This window comes from Pogona vitticeps, chromosome 1, assembly GCF_051106095.1.
Source record: "Pogona vitticeps strain Pit_001003342236 chromosome 1, PviZW2.1, whole genome shotgun sequence".
Taxonomy (NCBI): domain Eukaryota; kingdom Metazoa; phylum Chordata; class Lepidosauria; order Squamata; family Agamidae; genus Pogona; species Pogona vitticeps.
In genome coordinates, this window is record NC_135783.1 from 30,126,987 (window position 1) to 30,139,538 (window position 12,552).

The 12,552-nt window shown below is 39.8% G+C and overlaps 1 long non-coding RNA gene across 6 annotated transcripts in view; it reads right to left on the reverse strand.

Moving 5' to 3' along the window:
• Positions 1 to 897: 897 nt before the first annotated feature.
• Positions 898 to 12,552, reverse strand: part of LOC110087175 (uncharacterized) — a 184,423-nt gene continuing 172,768 nt past the window's right edge. For 3 of the 6 annotated variants that reach the window (XR_012083718.2, XR_012083717.2, XR_013540331.1), the window contains 3 exons: positions 7,583 to 10,882; positions 5,594 to 5,749; positions 898 to 1,591 (listed from right to left, as the gene is read on the reverse strand). This is a non-coding gene — a long non-coding RNA (uncharacterized LOC110087175). The remainder of the gene's footprint in view (positions 1,592 to 5,593; positions 5,750 to 7,582; positions 10,883 to 12,552) is intronic. The other 3 variants (XR_013540332.1, XR_013540330.1, XR_013540333.1) reach the window with 3 other exon arrangements.

The window sequence follows — 12,552 nt, forward strand, 5'->3', positions numbered from 1 at the left end:
TAAATTTGTGAAGGCAAAAAACAGGGCAACAAAATAGTTAGACACAAAATAGTGCTGGCCCCTGCATAGTAATACCAAACCATTGATTTGACTTAATATAAAGTCAATTTTTTTTTGTGAAAAATCACACCGGGATGTTTAAAGTATACTTTTGACAGTCTTGAAATCATTTATGCTTTGCCATTAGGAGAGAAACATTAATATCCACTTTTCTTTTTCTTTAGTGGCAAAAAAATGTCGTTAACTCTAGACCTTGATCATTATCATTTGAACATCAGACTTTTATTACAACCCTTTTGAGTCCGGCACAAATGTAGTGGTGGATCTACCGGGAAGATAAATGTGTCTTCTGAAAAGCGCCAGTATCAAAAGTGGCTCAGAGAGAGCACAAACTATTTCATCTATTAATTTTTCACATTGCTAAGATTTGCCACTTACCGCTGATAATCCTCTTCCGACTTGAAGGGTCAAAAGGTGAAAATGATTGAGGTACCTTTTGCAATGAATATTTTACTAGCTGCCTATCCCCTTTTCACCAAGATCTCAGTGCTGACGGAGGGCTTCTTCAGGATGAGTCCTTAGTTGACTGATGAATACAAAACACCTTTCAAACAAAAGGCATTCAAGATTAGTGGAAGAGAAGGCAGCCGACTTTAGTTTCTGTGAGCAGTACCTGGAGTATCAATGGAGTTAAAACGCACACACAGAGAGAGAGAGACACACACACACAACACCCACAAGACTGAGTGACAGGGAACTGAAATGCAGAATACCGCAATATATTGTTCCCCTATTGACTGAGGAAATAATGGGAAAGTTAACAAGTCATTGTCATGTCACAAGCAAAGGATGAACTTTGAAGAACTCAAGGACCAAAAAGTAACCTGAAACAAGAAGTAAATTGAAGATAATATTTAGTTACAGTCCCATTCTCAAATTGTCCTGGAACACATCCTCTCTGGCCTTTGAGGCTGCTGGTTTCTAAAATGAAGACAATGAGAAGAAACTGGTGGCTGAAACAATATAGCCATTTTATTTTACGACGGCCAGTAATGTGAACTCCTTGGAAGACATCTTCTTTCAGCACTTTATTGCAACGGAGCACATTCAGTGGCTATGAATCAGAATGATCTTCGTGCCGAACTGTCTTAGGGCCTCGTCCTGCAAGATGCTGGCAACGGCTGGGAGAGAACAGTACTTCCCTTTTATGTGTGCTGTATCTCATGACAGAAAGGCAGCTGACGTTCCCAGACCTCCAGTCGAAATGTGTCACAAAAAGGTTTTCTCATGAAGGAAAGAAGAGGAGACAGGGAACAAGAAAAGAAAACAACCTGAGAAATCAATTCAATTGTGTTTGTTCATAATTAATGTATACCGCTGCACAACCTTTATTGATTTGATACTTTTGTAATGTGCCATGTTGTCTTATCTTATGGTTTAATGATTACAAAATTATAGCAGAATATTTATTTATTATCCAACCCTGAGCACCTTTGAAAATCATGCTTAGGTTGTTTCAGTTTGGGTCCTAAATTCTTTCTTCTTCTTCTTCTTGTTCCTCTTCTACTGGAGGTTGGCTCTTTCGAAGCAGCTGTAAAACAATGACATTGTGTTGCATTCAAATTAGAGATGGGCACAACCGGAAAATAGGTGGTTTGTAAGTCACGGTTCGTGGCTACTCACAAGCTTTCATAACACACACACACCCCCAAATGACCCAGTTCACTGTCTGTTTTTCAGGTGCGTGTCGGGGGCACTTTGTTTCTTTCAGTAAAACAGGTTGCATGATCCAAACGACGAACCCTAACCCTAACCCTAACCCTAACCCTAACCACAACCACGAACCCGTCCAGGCCAAACCATTCCCCAAGACTCAGTACGTTCTCCTTTGCCTATTTCATTTCTCTCAAATGATCAGTTGTAACAATCTGTACACCTGGGTTTCTGCATCTTACATGTTTTATGAGTTTTCTGATTTCTTGGTCATTGTTCATTGGGCTGCTTGCTTTTTTACTGGCTATAATGGATCTGGTTTTCCTAAGATTTATTTTTAGGCCATGCTTATTACTTCCTTCTTTAAATTTAGCCCTATTGAGGCATTTAGCCAGAAAGCACATAGGACTCAAAAGGTGAGGGGAACAGGGAGGCACAGGTGGGCCCCACTCTCCTCATTCCCATTCTACCTGGATGTTCTGCAGACCTTTTCATGTCCAGCAGTTACATTTGTATAAGCACCTTTCATGTATGCAACTAAACATGCTTTTTATGTGCATGCAGGAAGAAGGTCTACAGGACTTCCCTGCAGGTGGAGTAGGGATGGGGGGCGGGGTTACTTTCAACCTCACCATCCCTTGCACCCTTTATGCTTTTATAGGTTGAATGCCTAAACAGGGCTTTGACTAAGTCACCTATGCAAGCCACCCAATTTGTCAAATAATAATACTTTTATTGTCTGCACATTTTTGATAGCTTCACCATTGCCAATGATACTACCCTTTGAATCAGCAAGTACTTCTCTAAATATGGTATACAAACTGGAATGAAGTACAAGGAGGCTTTGGTTTCTTTTAAGGAGAAAGGTGGGGTAAAAATCTTTTAAATAAATAAATACATCAGAGTACAAATGGAAAAGCAATTTACACCAGATGACTGAGGACACAGAAAAACAAAGAGTAGAATAATGGCCAAAATCTTGTGTCATTATGGCAGAAGAGAAATAGTGTAGCTTCCGAGATACACTAATTACCGAGCCTCTGAGTAGATTATGATTGTATGCCAAGCCACCTAATGGGCATGAAATGAAGAAATGAAGCAGGAATGTATTAATTAGTAGCAATTTGCCACTGTGAACTATGCCACTTCTCTTCCGTTGGCGTAACTACCCAACAGAGTTTCGGCCAATATATACTAATTTAATCACTATTAATTACTTAAGGAAAGAAGTCTTCAGTGTGTGCAGGTCTGCTAGGCAGCCATTATTGACATGTCATATCTTGCCTACTAATAAGTCTCTTAGAAGGAGAAGAACAAGGAAGAAGAGACCTTAGAGAGAAAGGAAGAAGGAAGGAACTTTAAAAGTACAGTGGGGTCTCGACTTACGAACGGCTCAACATACGAACGTTTCGACTTACGAACCGCTCTCATAGGAATATATGGACTCGACTTGCGGACTTAGATTCGAGTTACGAACTCTTTTTTTCCTTTTTTTAAAGCTAAGTCATCTTAGGTTAAAAGGAAAAAAGGAACAAATATCCCCCCTCTAGTGGCAGAAGGCGGAATAGCAGCAGATACGGATTAAATGGTTTTCAATGCATTCCTATGGGAAATGAAGATTCGACTTATGAACTTTTCGACCTGAGAACTGCCTTCCAATACGGATTAAGTTCGTAAGTCGAGACCTCACTGTACCAACCTGAGAGAGAAAGGAGGAAGGAACTTTAATAATACCAATTTACACTTAGATGAATGAAAAGACAAGGGAGGATGTGATACACCCATCTAACTGTTAATCAATCCATCCCTTTTTCCCAATGGTTCAAGAAACTTGATAAATGTGTTGGTGCTCATTTCATAGTATGTTCAGAGTGATTTGGGGCATACTGCTATATAACCACTTCCCAATGCGTACATATGCATTTATTGTAATTTACTTTTACAACAGAAGGAAGGAAAGTGAGTTGTCCACCAGGATGCATTACGATTTAGCTGGAATTCAATCTATTTTAATTTCCCCCCCTGTGCTTTCTCCCCTTGCATGGAGATTGCAGTTTGGTTCAGAGATCATAATCCTGCCATGCTTAGAGTCCCCTCTATCTGAAGAAAGAAATAGGTAGGCCCATATACTTGCATCTTCATATTTTACTGCAGAAGCAAGAGTGAGGTCTGCTCAAAATGCAGGTGGAGTGAGACTTATTGACTGCAGCACTCCATATTTTTTTGAATTCAACTCCCAGAATCCCCAGCCTGAATTGTGAGGGACAGATGGCTGTGGGAGTTGTAGTCCAAAACATCTGGAGTGCCAAAGGCTTACCACTCCTAGACTAGGAAGTAGTAAGATATGCTGGCTAAAATCCTATTGTGTTTCTGCATGTACAGAAGAGGAAATTCAACAGCCATGCCTGATTGTTTGCAGACAACCAGCGTGTTCTCAATTAGTGGCAATTAGCTGCAGCTTCCGTATTTCTTTTTATTGCAAACAAACACACACACACACACCCAAAAACCCACAATAGGACTCTAGCCACTGAGGTTCATGGAGGTTATGCTATACAACCCTGAGCATTCCTAATTTTATTTGATTTGGGAAGCTCAGTGGGGTTGAGGCTGGTTGCCCCTGGGATGTGAGCCCATTTAGGATCTCTATGTAGGCCTGGCTGACAAATAAATAAGCCTGGAGCCCTAAAGCATTGCTGGCAGTCAGCATTGACAGTACTGGCCTAGTTGAATCATGTTCTGGACTCAATGTAGAGCAGCTTCCCACTTTCACAATATAACAGAACTGCTAGATAGTATAGGATAGCAGCCAAATCTGCAATCTGTACATTTACTCTGGATTTGGTCCCACTGAATTCAGTGAAGACTTACCTCTGAATAGATATGTATGTATAATGGCATTGTGAGTCTGCCAATCTCTGTAAACCTATCCATCAATAAGTCCAACTCAATCCAGTGCACCTTATGGTTGATGGAGATCTCGTTGCACTGTAACTTTGCAATCTTTTTTACTCAGGAGTAAATCCCATTGAGTTCAGTCTAGTGAGTTTTTTAATCTGAGTAAACATATTGCCTGGGTTTGTGGGGGGGAAACTTTGCACTGTCTGATGAGGTGGACCTGTCCATGAAAGCTCACATTAAAGAATATAAAATTTTGTCTTTAAAGTGTAGCCACTTTTTTTGTCTTTTTTTGTTTTGCACAAATGTGGCCTAAGGTGGCATAGATTACACCTGTTTTTGTTTCTGCACTTCATTTTGCTGAACAGATGCTACTTCTTGATGCCATGGGAAGCTTCCAGAATGACCTGCTGGGTCAGGTAAAGGTAAAGTGTGTTGCAAGTGAGCAAACATACTGTGACCAAAGGCTGCTTCAGTGTCACTAGTGCTTGCCTGAAGGATCATCCCCTGGCCAGATGGAGATGGAAGTTCTCTTCCATGAGTCATTTTGTACTCTCCTTCCTCTCAAGCCAGAATGCTTTCAACCTGCATTTACACTTGAAAGGTTTCTCAGTAGGTGGTTTACGAGACAAATTATCCTTCTGAAGTGACAAGATAAGTTGAAAGAAGCTCTCTTTCCTCGGATTCCCAAGTTTTTCTAGTAGAATGCTTCAATTTTTTTCCAGTATGAGGAGTAAAAGTTATCCAATATCACTTCCCAATGTTCTCCCCCCCCCCCCGCTCTCTCTGTGGTGTCTTTTCAAAAGCACAAACTGTGTTTTGTAAAAGTTGAATGCAGTAGAACTGAATAACCACTGGGAAGCATTTTGTAATTATTGCAACCACCTTGGGAAAGGGAGGCTTACAAGCACAACTTGGAAAAGTTACTTTTGCAGACTACAATGCTCAGAGATGGTCCAAAAGCTAGTATGTATTCACTCACCAAATTCCCACTGATTCAGTACGCCTACTCTAGTGTGATGACACGGTGGTGATGCAGGTTAAACTGCAAAGCTTCTGGGCTGCAAGGCTGCAAGATCAGCAGTTCGAATCCACAGGACGGAGTGAGCTCCCGTTGCTTGTCCCAGCTCCTGCCAACCTAGCAGTTTGAAAGCATGCAAATGCAAGTAGATAAATAGGTACCACCACGGTGGGAAGGTAATGGCATTCCATGTCTAGTCGCGCTGGCCACATGACCACAGAAACTATTTTCAGACAAATGCTGGCTCTATGGCTTGGAAACAGGGATGAGCACCTCCCCTAGAGCCAGGCACGACTGGACAATTGTCAAGGGGGACCTTTACCTTTAGCTTTAGTGTGATGCATTATGCTAACCAACAGGACTTGGGCCACAATATTGCTCTTGGGACACAGACAAAGGACTACTCAGCATACCTCAACACTTGGAAAACAGGTGACGCAATATATCAATCTATCCCACAGAAATTGAGGGATTGCTTAGCTACTGATATAAAATACTATCTATTTGTTAATTTTAAAAGGTGATATGGTGAAAATAAATTTATGACAAATAATCAACTGTAAAACAATTTCAATGTACCAAGAGTTAATTCAGCTGTAAGAAGATAAACATATCAGATGCAAACCACTTGCTGGGCAGCCTCTGCCCCATTATTAACCGATAAAAGAAAAGGAGGGGGAATGTGTGACTTAATGTAGGATTCACATCTCATGCCATCAGATTACATCAGGTTCATCAAGTCATGCTTATGTAACTTGATTTTAATTTATGGGTTTTATTGCTGGCAGTTTTCTGAGATTATGATTTGATTGAATGTCTGTTGAACGTCTGTAAAGTATCTGTTCGTTTGTAAATGGACTCTAATGGATTACACTGCTTGAATCTTCTGTTGTGTGGCTGTTCACCTTTGCATGGTGTAGTAGACAAGCTATATCTTGCTTTGATTGCACACAGCATCAGCTATAATAATTGTATGTCAAAGGCTATTCTATGAAAATGCTCTCAGAATGTTTCTGCTGGGGGAAAATATCAGGAGTATCCATGGATATCAACATCTAGAGTTCTGCAATTTTCCAGCTTTTATTTCCTATACATTATGTCTATTCTGAACATTGCAATTTACACACACCCCTTTTAAAACTGTAGTAGAGACTACAGTAGTGTAGTAGAGACTGTAGTAGAGACTATGGTATAGTGTGCATCATGGACACACAATTCTGTGCTGCTTCCTCAAGCATTCACATAATATTCCAAATACAAATTCACTTATTTGTGTCCTCATCAAATTGTTGATCTTTTTTTTCCAGATCTGCACAAAAATTATGCAGATTTTCATAGGGATGAAAATTTGTATGCATTTCTATACATATTTTTCTATAACTTATGTACTGTTTCCAAGCATTTTCCCCTACTATATACCCACAATATATTCATTTGTGTATTTTTTTTAGAAATTCAAGAAAAGCACCACAGCATTTGAGTAATATTGAGAAATAAACCATGTGATGAAACACATGCACTAGTTTTCTAAATTGGGCTGGTTAACAAGAGGTGTTTGGCAGTTCCACATTTGGAGTACTACAGTCCTGAAGGAAGTTGCAATAATACTGCAACATGATTGCAGAAGATTGGCCTTGTTTATATTTATGTGACAGACATTTGAACCAGGAGGAGGTGATCTAAAACTAGTTTTGAAAAGCATATTTAAAGTTCTTCTCTCTCACACTCACACACTATACACCCTATATACTCATTCAATGGCTAGAATCCAATTGGTGATTTGCACTTCCATAAGTGAAATAGCGTTATGTTACAGAGCCAAATTGCCACTAATCAATGATGTGCCAATTGCATTCCTGGCAATGGCCAGGAACACAATCAGCACTACATTAATTAGTTGCAATTTGCTGCTGTAATTCATGCCATTTCAGTGACACAAACATAACTTACCCATTGGTTTCTGGTCAATTATGGATATGGCATATACGTTGGCTACAGTCTTCCCACTATTGATTCCAGAGTAGTCTTATTCATTTTAATAGATTTGCTCCGGTAAAAGTTGATCAATGAGTTCCGTTTCAATTGCAAAAGAAGGCAACCTTAGGAACACCTCTTGAGGAAAACACTCTTGAAATGTTTAAAGCAAGTCTACTTTTATTATAATGAATGACAGCATGAACAGAGAAATGTGCTACAAGGATTTGCTGTGCATAATTCTTGCAGTTAGAAACACTGGTCTCACACTCACAAATTACCTTCTCAGGTTTATGAGAACTGCTCCCAGAACAGCTTCTCAGCAGCAGCATTCCAATCCCTGACTGCATCTTCTTATCTTTGAGAGTGTTCTTTGCATTGTGCAGGCTAGCTTAAGGTGGGTGTAATCCTATTCAGAAACAATTAGTCTCTTAAGCTTATGGATTTTAGTCAATAAGTTAAGTGAGTAAATGTTCAATAAGCAAGTTTGTACAAGGGAAGAAAAACTAACTCATTCCAGCAAAAGAAGCGCCACTGCTTACTCTTTCAGGTAATACAAGCACAGAGTTGGTTTTATTCATCTTAGACTGTATAGTAAATACAGGGCAAATGGTACAATAAGGCACAGTGAGGCCACCTCAGGCACGAGGTTTGAGGTATCATGAAAGAGCAGATTATTAGTTAAATTATTATTTAGTTGAGTTACTTTAGTATTTTGATACTGACGGCTTAAACTGCTGCAAATAGAATCATAGAAAAGTGAAGTTGGAAGGGGCCTACAGGCCATCAAGTCCAACCCCTTGCTCAATGCAGGAATACAAGCAGGTGATTATCCACATTTTTCTTGAATGCCTCCAGTGTTGGAGGTAACTGGTTCCACTGTTGTACTGTTCTAATACTTCGGACGTTTTTCCAGGTAGTCAGCCAAAATCTGGCCTCCTTTACCTTGAATGCACTGTTGTGTGTCCTGCACTCTGGGATGATCGAGAACAGTTCTTGCCCCTCCTCTGTACGACAGCCTTTCAAATATTTGAAAAGTGCTATCATATCACCCCTTAGTCTTCTCTTCTCAAGGCTAAACATGCCCAGTTCTTTCAGCTTTTCCTCATAAGGCTTGGTTTCCAGCCCTCTCTGATCATCCTTTTGGCCTTCCTCTGAACTTGTTCCAATTTGTTAGCATCCTTCTTGAAGCGTGGTGTCCAGAACTGGACAGAGTACTCAAGGTTAGTATGAGTTTGGTACTTCATTTTGGCAAAACAGAATCGGAACTTAGTCACAAACTGAACTGCATCTCCCATTATGAACTGGGTTGGGTGTTAAGATCACCAGGAGAGGCCTTTCTCTCAGTCCCGCCACCTTCACAGGTGCACCAGATGGGGACAGAGAAGAGAGCCTTCTCTGTTGCTGCACCCAGACTGTGGAACTCCCTCCCACAGGAGGCTAGACTGGCCTTATCTTTGCTATCATTCTGCAAGCAGGCAAAGACCTTTCTCTTCAGGCAAGCCTTCCCTTAGTAACCAGCTACCTGTGTGTGACTTTTAGATAGATAGTTATGCATTAGTGTTTTGCCTGGATTGTTAGTACTACTTGTGTTTTCTGTTTTTGTGTTTTCCATTTCTCAGAGTGACATTTTTTAAATTTTTGTATACATATAGATATTTGCCTTCATATTGCCTGTTAATGATGCAAGATGTTTCCTTATTCATTGTTTGTGGTTTTAAATAACGTATTTTAATTATATTAACCACCATTGTACACTCATTGTTTTCAGTATTGTTTTTCATTGTTGTAAGCTGCCTTGGGTCCTTTTCAAGGAGAAAGCCAGGGTAATTTTTCAAAAAATAAATAAACAGATAAACCATGAACCAGCCCTATTCATCAGTTTTTCTGGTTTGTGGTTCGGTTCATGTACATCTCTAGTGTAGAATGAGATACATTATTTAATTTGTATTAATTACTGTAGAGCAGTGGTCCCAACCTTTTCCAAACTGCAGAATGGTTTGAAGGCCCTTGTGGGGGGTCATCCCCGCATGCATACACAGGTGGGTGGGGCACCCGTGCATGCATGGGTGTGTGTGCATGGGGGTGTACTGCGGGGGGGGATCTGTCTCCACAGCCTGGTCCTGCCGAGGTCACGGCCCAATACTGGGTCAAGGACTGGGGATTGGGGACCCCAGCTATAGAGCATACTGCTTTGATTGACACAGTTATAGCGGCCCAGTTTAAAATCTGGTAACCCTAACATTCTTCTAGTTTATGTTTCTACTTAATTTATTACTTTAACCAATTGTTAATTGATCAAAATCGGACCACTACAAAATTGGTAGCAAAATTTTGGGTGGCATGCCATAATGGCCAGAATAGACAGCCAAACCCTTAGACCCTGGTTTTATATTGCTATACAGTGGTGCCTCGCAAGATAATGTTAATTCGTTCTGCGAAAATCGCTGTCTTGCGAAAACATCATCTTGCAAAATGCGGTTCCCCATTGGAATGCACTGAAATCCATTTAATGCATTCTAATGGGGGGGAAATCACTGTCTTGCGAAAATCGCCCATAGGAAAACCGTTTTACGAAGCACAGACCCAGCTGTCAAAATCGCTGTATTGAAAAAAAAGTCCCTAAAAATACCATTTGGCGAAGCGCAGACCCAGCTGTCAAAATCGTCATCTTGCGAAAAAACCTCCCCCCCCCAAAAAAACCGTCTTGCGAAGCATGGACTGAAACATCGTCTAGCAAAAATTGCCCATAGGGAAAATCGTTTTGTGAAGCACTATAGCAATCGCAAAAACCCATCATCTTGTGAATTAACCGTTTTGCGAGGTAATTGTTTAGTGAGGCACCACTGTATTTGTTGTTTCAGATATTTTACTTCTGGTTTGTCCGGTCTGTTTTTTTTTTACAGTTTATGCCAGTTCTTGAAGTTTTGCATTCAATTTTGTCTTATGTATGTATGTGTGTACTTAATTTTTAATTAATATTCATATTTTTTTTCTACTGAAGCGCCCAAGGGATTTTTCGAGTCATTCCCTTTGGGAATGTCCCTAAAAGCATTGGAAGCAGTGTATTCCTTTTCTAAAAGAGTAATAAAAGCAAAATAAATCTCTGGGTTTCTTCTTATTGCTGTTTTACTATATGATTTGTTTTAAAATGAAATTAATTGGATACTGGATTGAGTACTGTTAGCGGAATGTTAATTAACCAATTGAATAACTAAGCCAAAAAATGAATGGCTTCCAGCAGCTACACAGGTTCCGCCAAGAGCATTCTGGTACCTGAAACAGAGCAACAATGGATGTCAAGAAGTATACTACTGAAGGATAGTCAAGCTCTTTTCACCTATGCCTAAATTTTCAGGACATCTCCCAAACAAGCTGACTAATACTTAATGCTATGATTCAATGAAATGGTTCAATGCCCTTCCAGGGTTGAGTTTTTTAAAGAGTCTATTGTCTAGAACTCTAGATCATCTATTACTAGCTCTTCAGAGGTCTCAGGAGTTACCATTAGAGATGACCAGGCATCCGGCTCGGCTCCTGGAAGGGAAGCTGGGCTGATGACTCTAAAGATGTCAGCAGTGGAGGATGAAGAGGATGAGGTGGCAGGACCACGTAGGGGCAGCAGGAAGGGAGCAGAGTATAAATGACGTGCTGAGCAGAAAAAAAAGTTTGGTACTTCATTTCATTTCAGCAAAACAGGATGCCTGAAACGTACCATGAACCGCACAACAAACCAGCCTGGCTTGTAGGTGTTTTTTTTCAGTTTGTAGTTCAATTTGTGTCCACCTCTAGTTGTAATTCCTGGGACCTGTGAAGAACTAGATCCTAAGACTCATGAAGAACTAGTAATAGATGATTTAGAGCAGTGATTTTGAAAGAAACGCCCCCTTGGGCCACTGAGGAAGTTATCATTGCCCCCCTCCCCACGGCGATATCTATCTATCTATCTATCTATCTATCTATCTATCTATCTATCTATCTATCTATCTATCTATCTATCTATCTATCTATCTATCTATCTATCTATCTATCTATCTATCTATCTATCTATCTATTTATTTATTTATTTATTTATTTATTTAAGAAAGACACTTAAATCCAATGACTCCTGAAAATAAAATTCAATTGCAAGAAAATGAAATGCCCAAAAAAACCCAGTAAGTAACATTTAATAATTAAATTACAAGTGAATTTTAAGACACAAAAAGAAATATTAAAAGGACATAAAAACAAACCACAATGCAAGAAATAAAATATCAAGACGAAAACTCTGAAATTAAATTAAGCTCCGAGGAAAATATATATTCATGCACACTATATAGAGGGTTAAAAAGACAACAAAGAAAAGTTTTGCAGAAAAAACAGAGCGACAAAATCTATATATCTAAACAAAAAGGTTACACGAAGAGCACCAAAAAAATGAAACTATATAACCGAGAAAGCAAAATATAATATCGAAATGGAGTGCACGTTAAAAAAGTACAATACTAAGAGGCACACAAAATGTTTTACAGAGAACAACAAGAATTCAAAAACGAAGCTTTCACGGCTGGGATCTACTGGTTGTTGTGGATTTTTCGGGCTCTTTGGCTGTGTTCTGAGGGTTGTTCTTCCTAATGTTTTGCCAGTCTCTTTGGCTGGCATCTTCAGAGGACAGAGCACAGAGTGCTGTCCTCTGAAGATGCCGGCCACAGAGACTGGCAAAACGTTAGGAAGAACAACCTTCATATGGGGATTAAAAGGGGATTTCGAGCTACCTAGTCCCAAGGGTGAGGGTGGCACAAGAGGGGAATTATAGGTGTATTGTATTGTATATAGGTGTATTGTATTGTTGTCATTATTAACTTTACTTTTTTAAAAAAAGATGTATGCAGGAAATAGTTGGAGGGATACTTCTGGTGTTGTTGCTTTCATTGTTCCTGGGGAGGGGGTTTCCTTAGAGCATG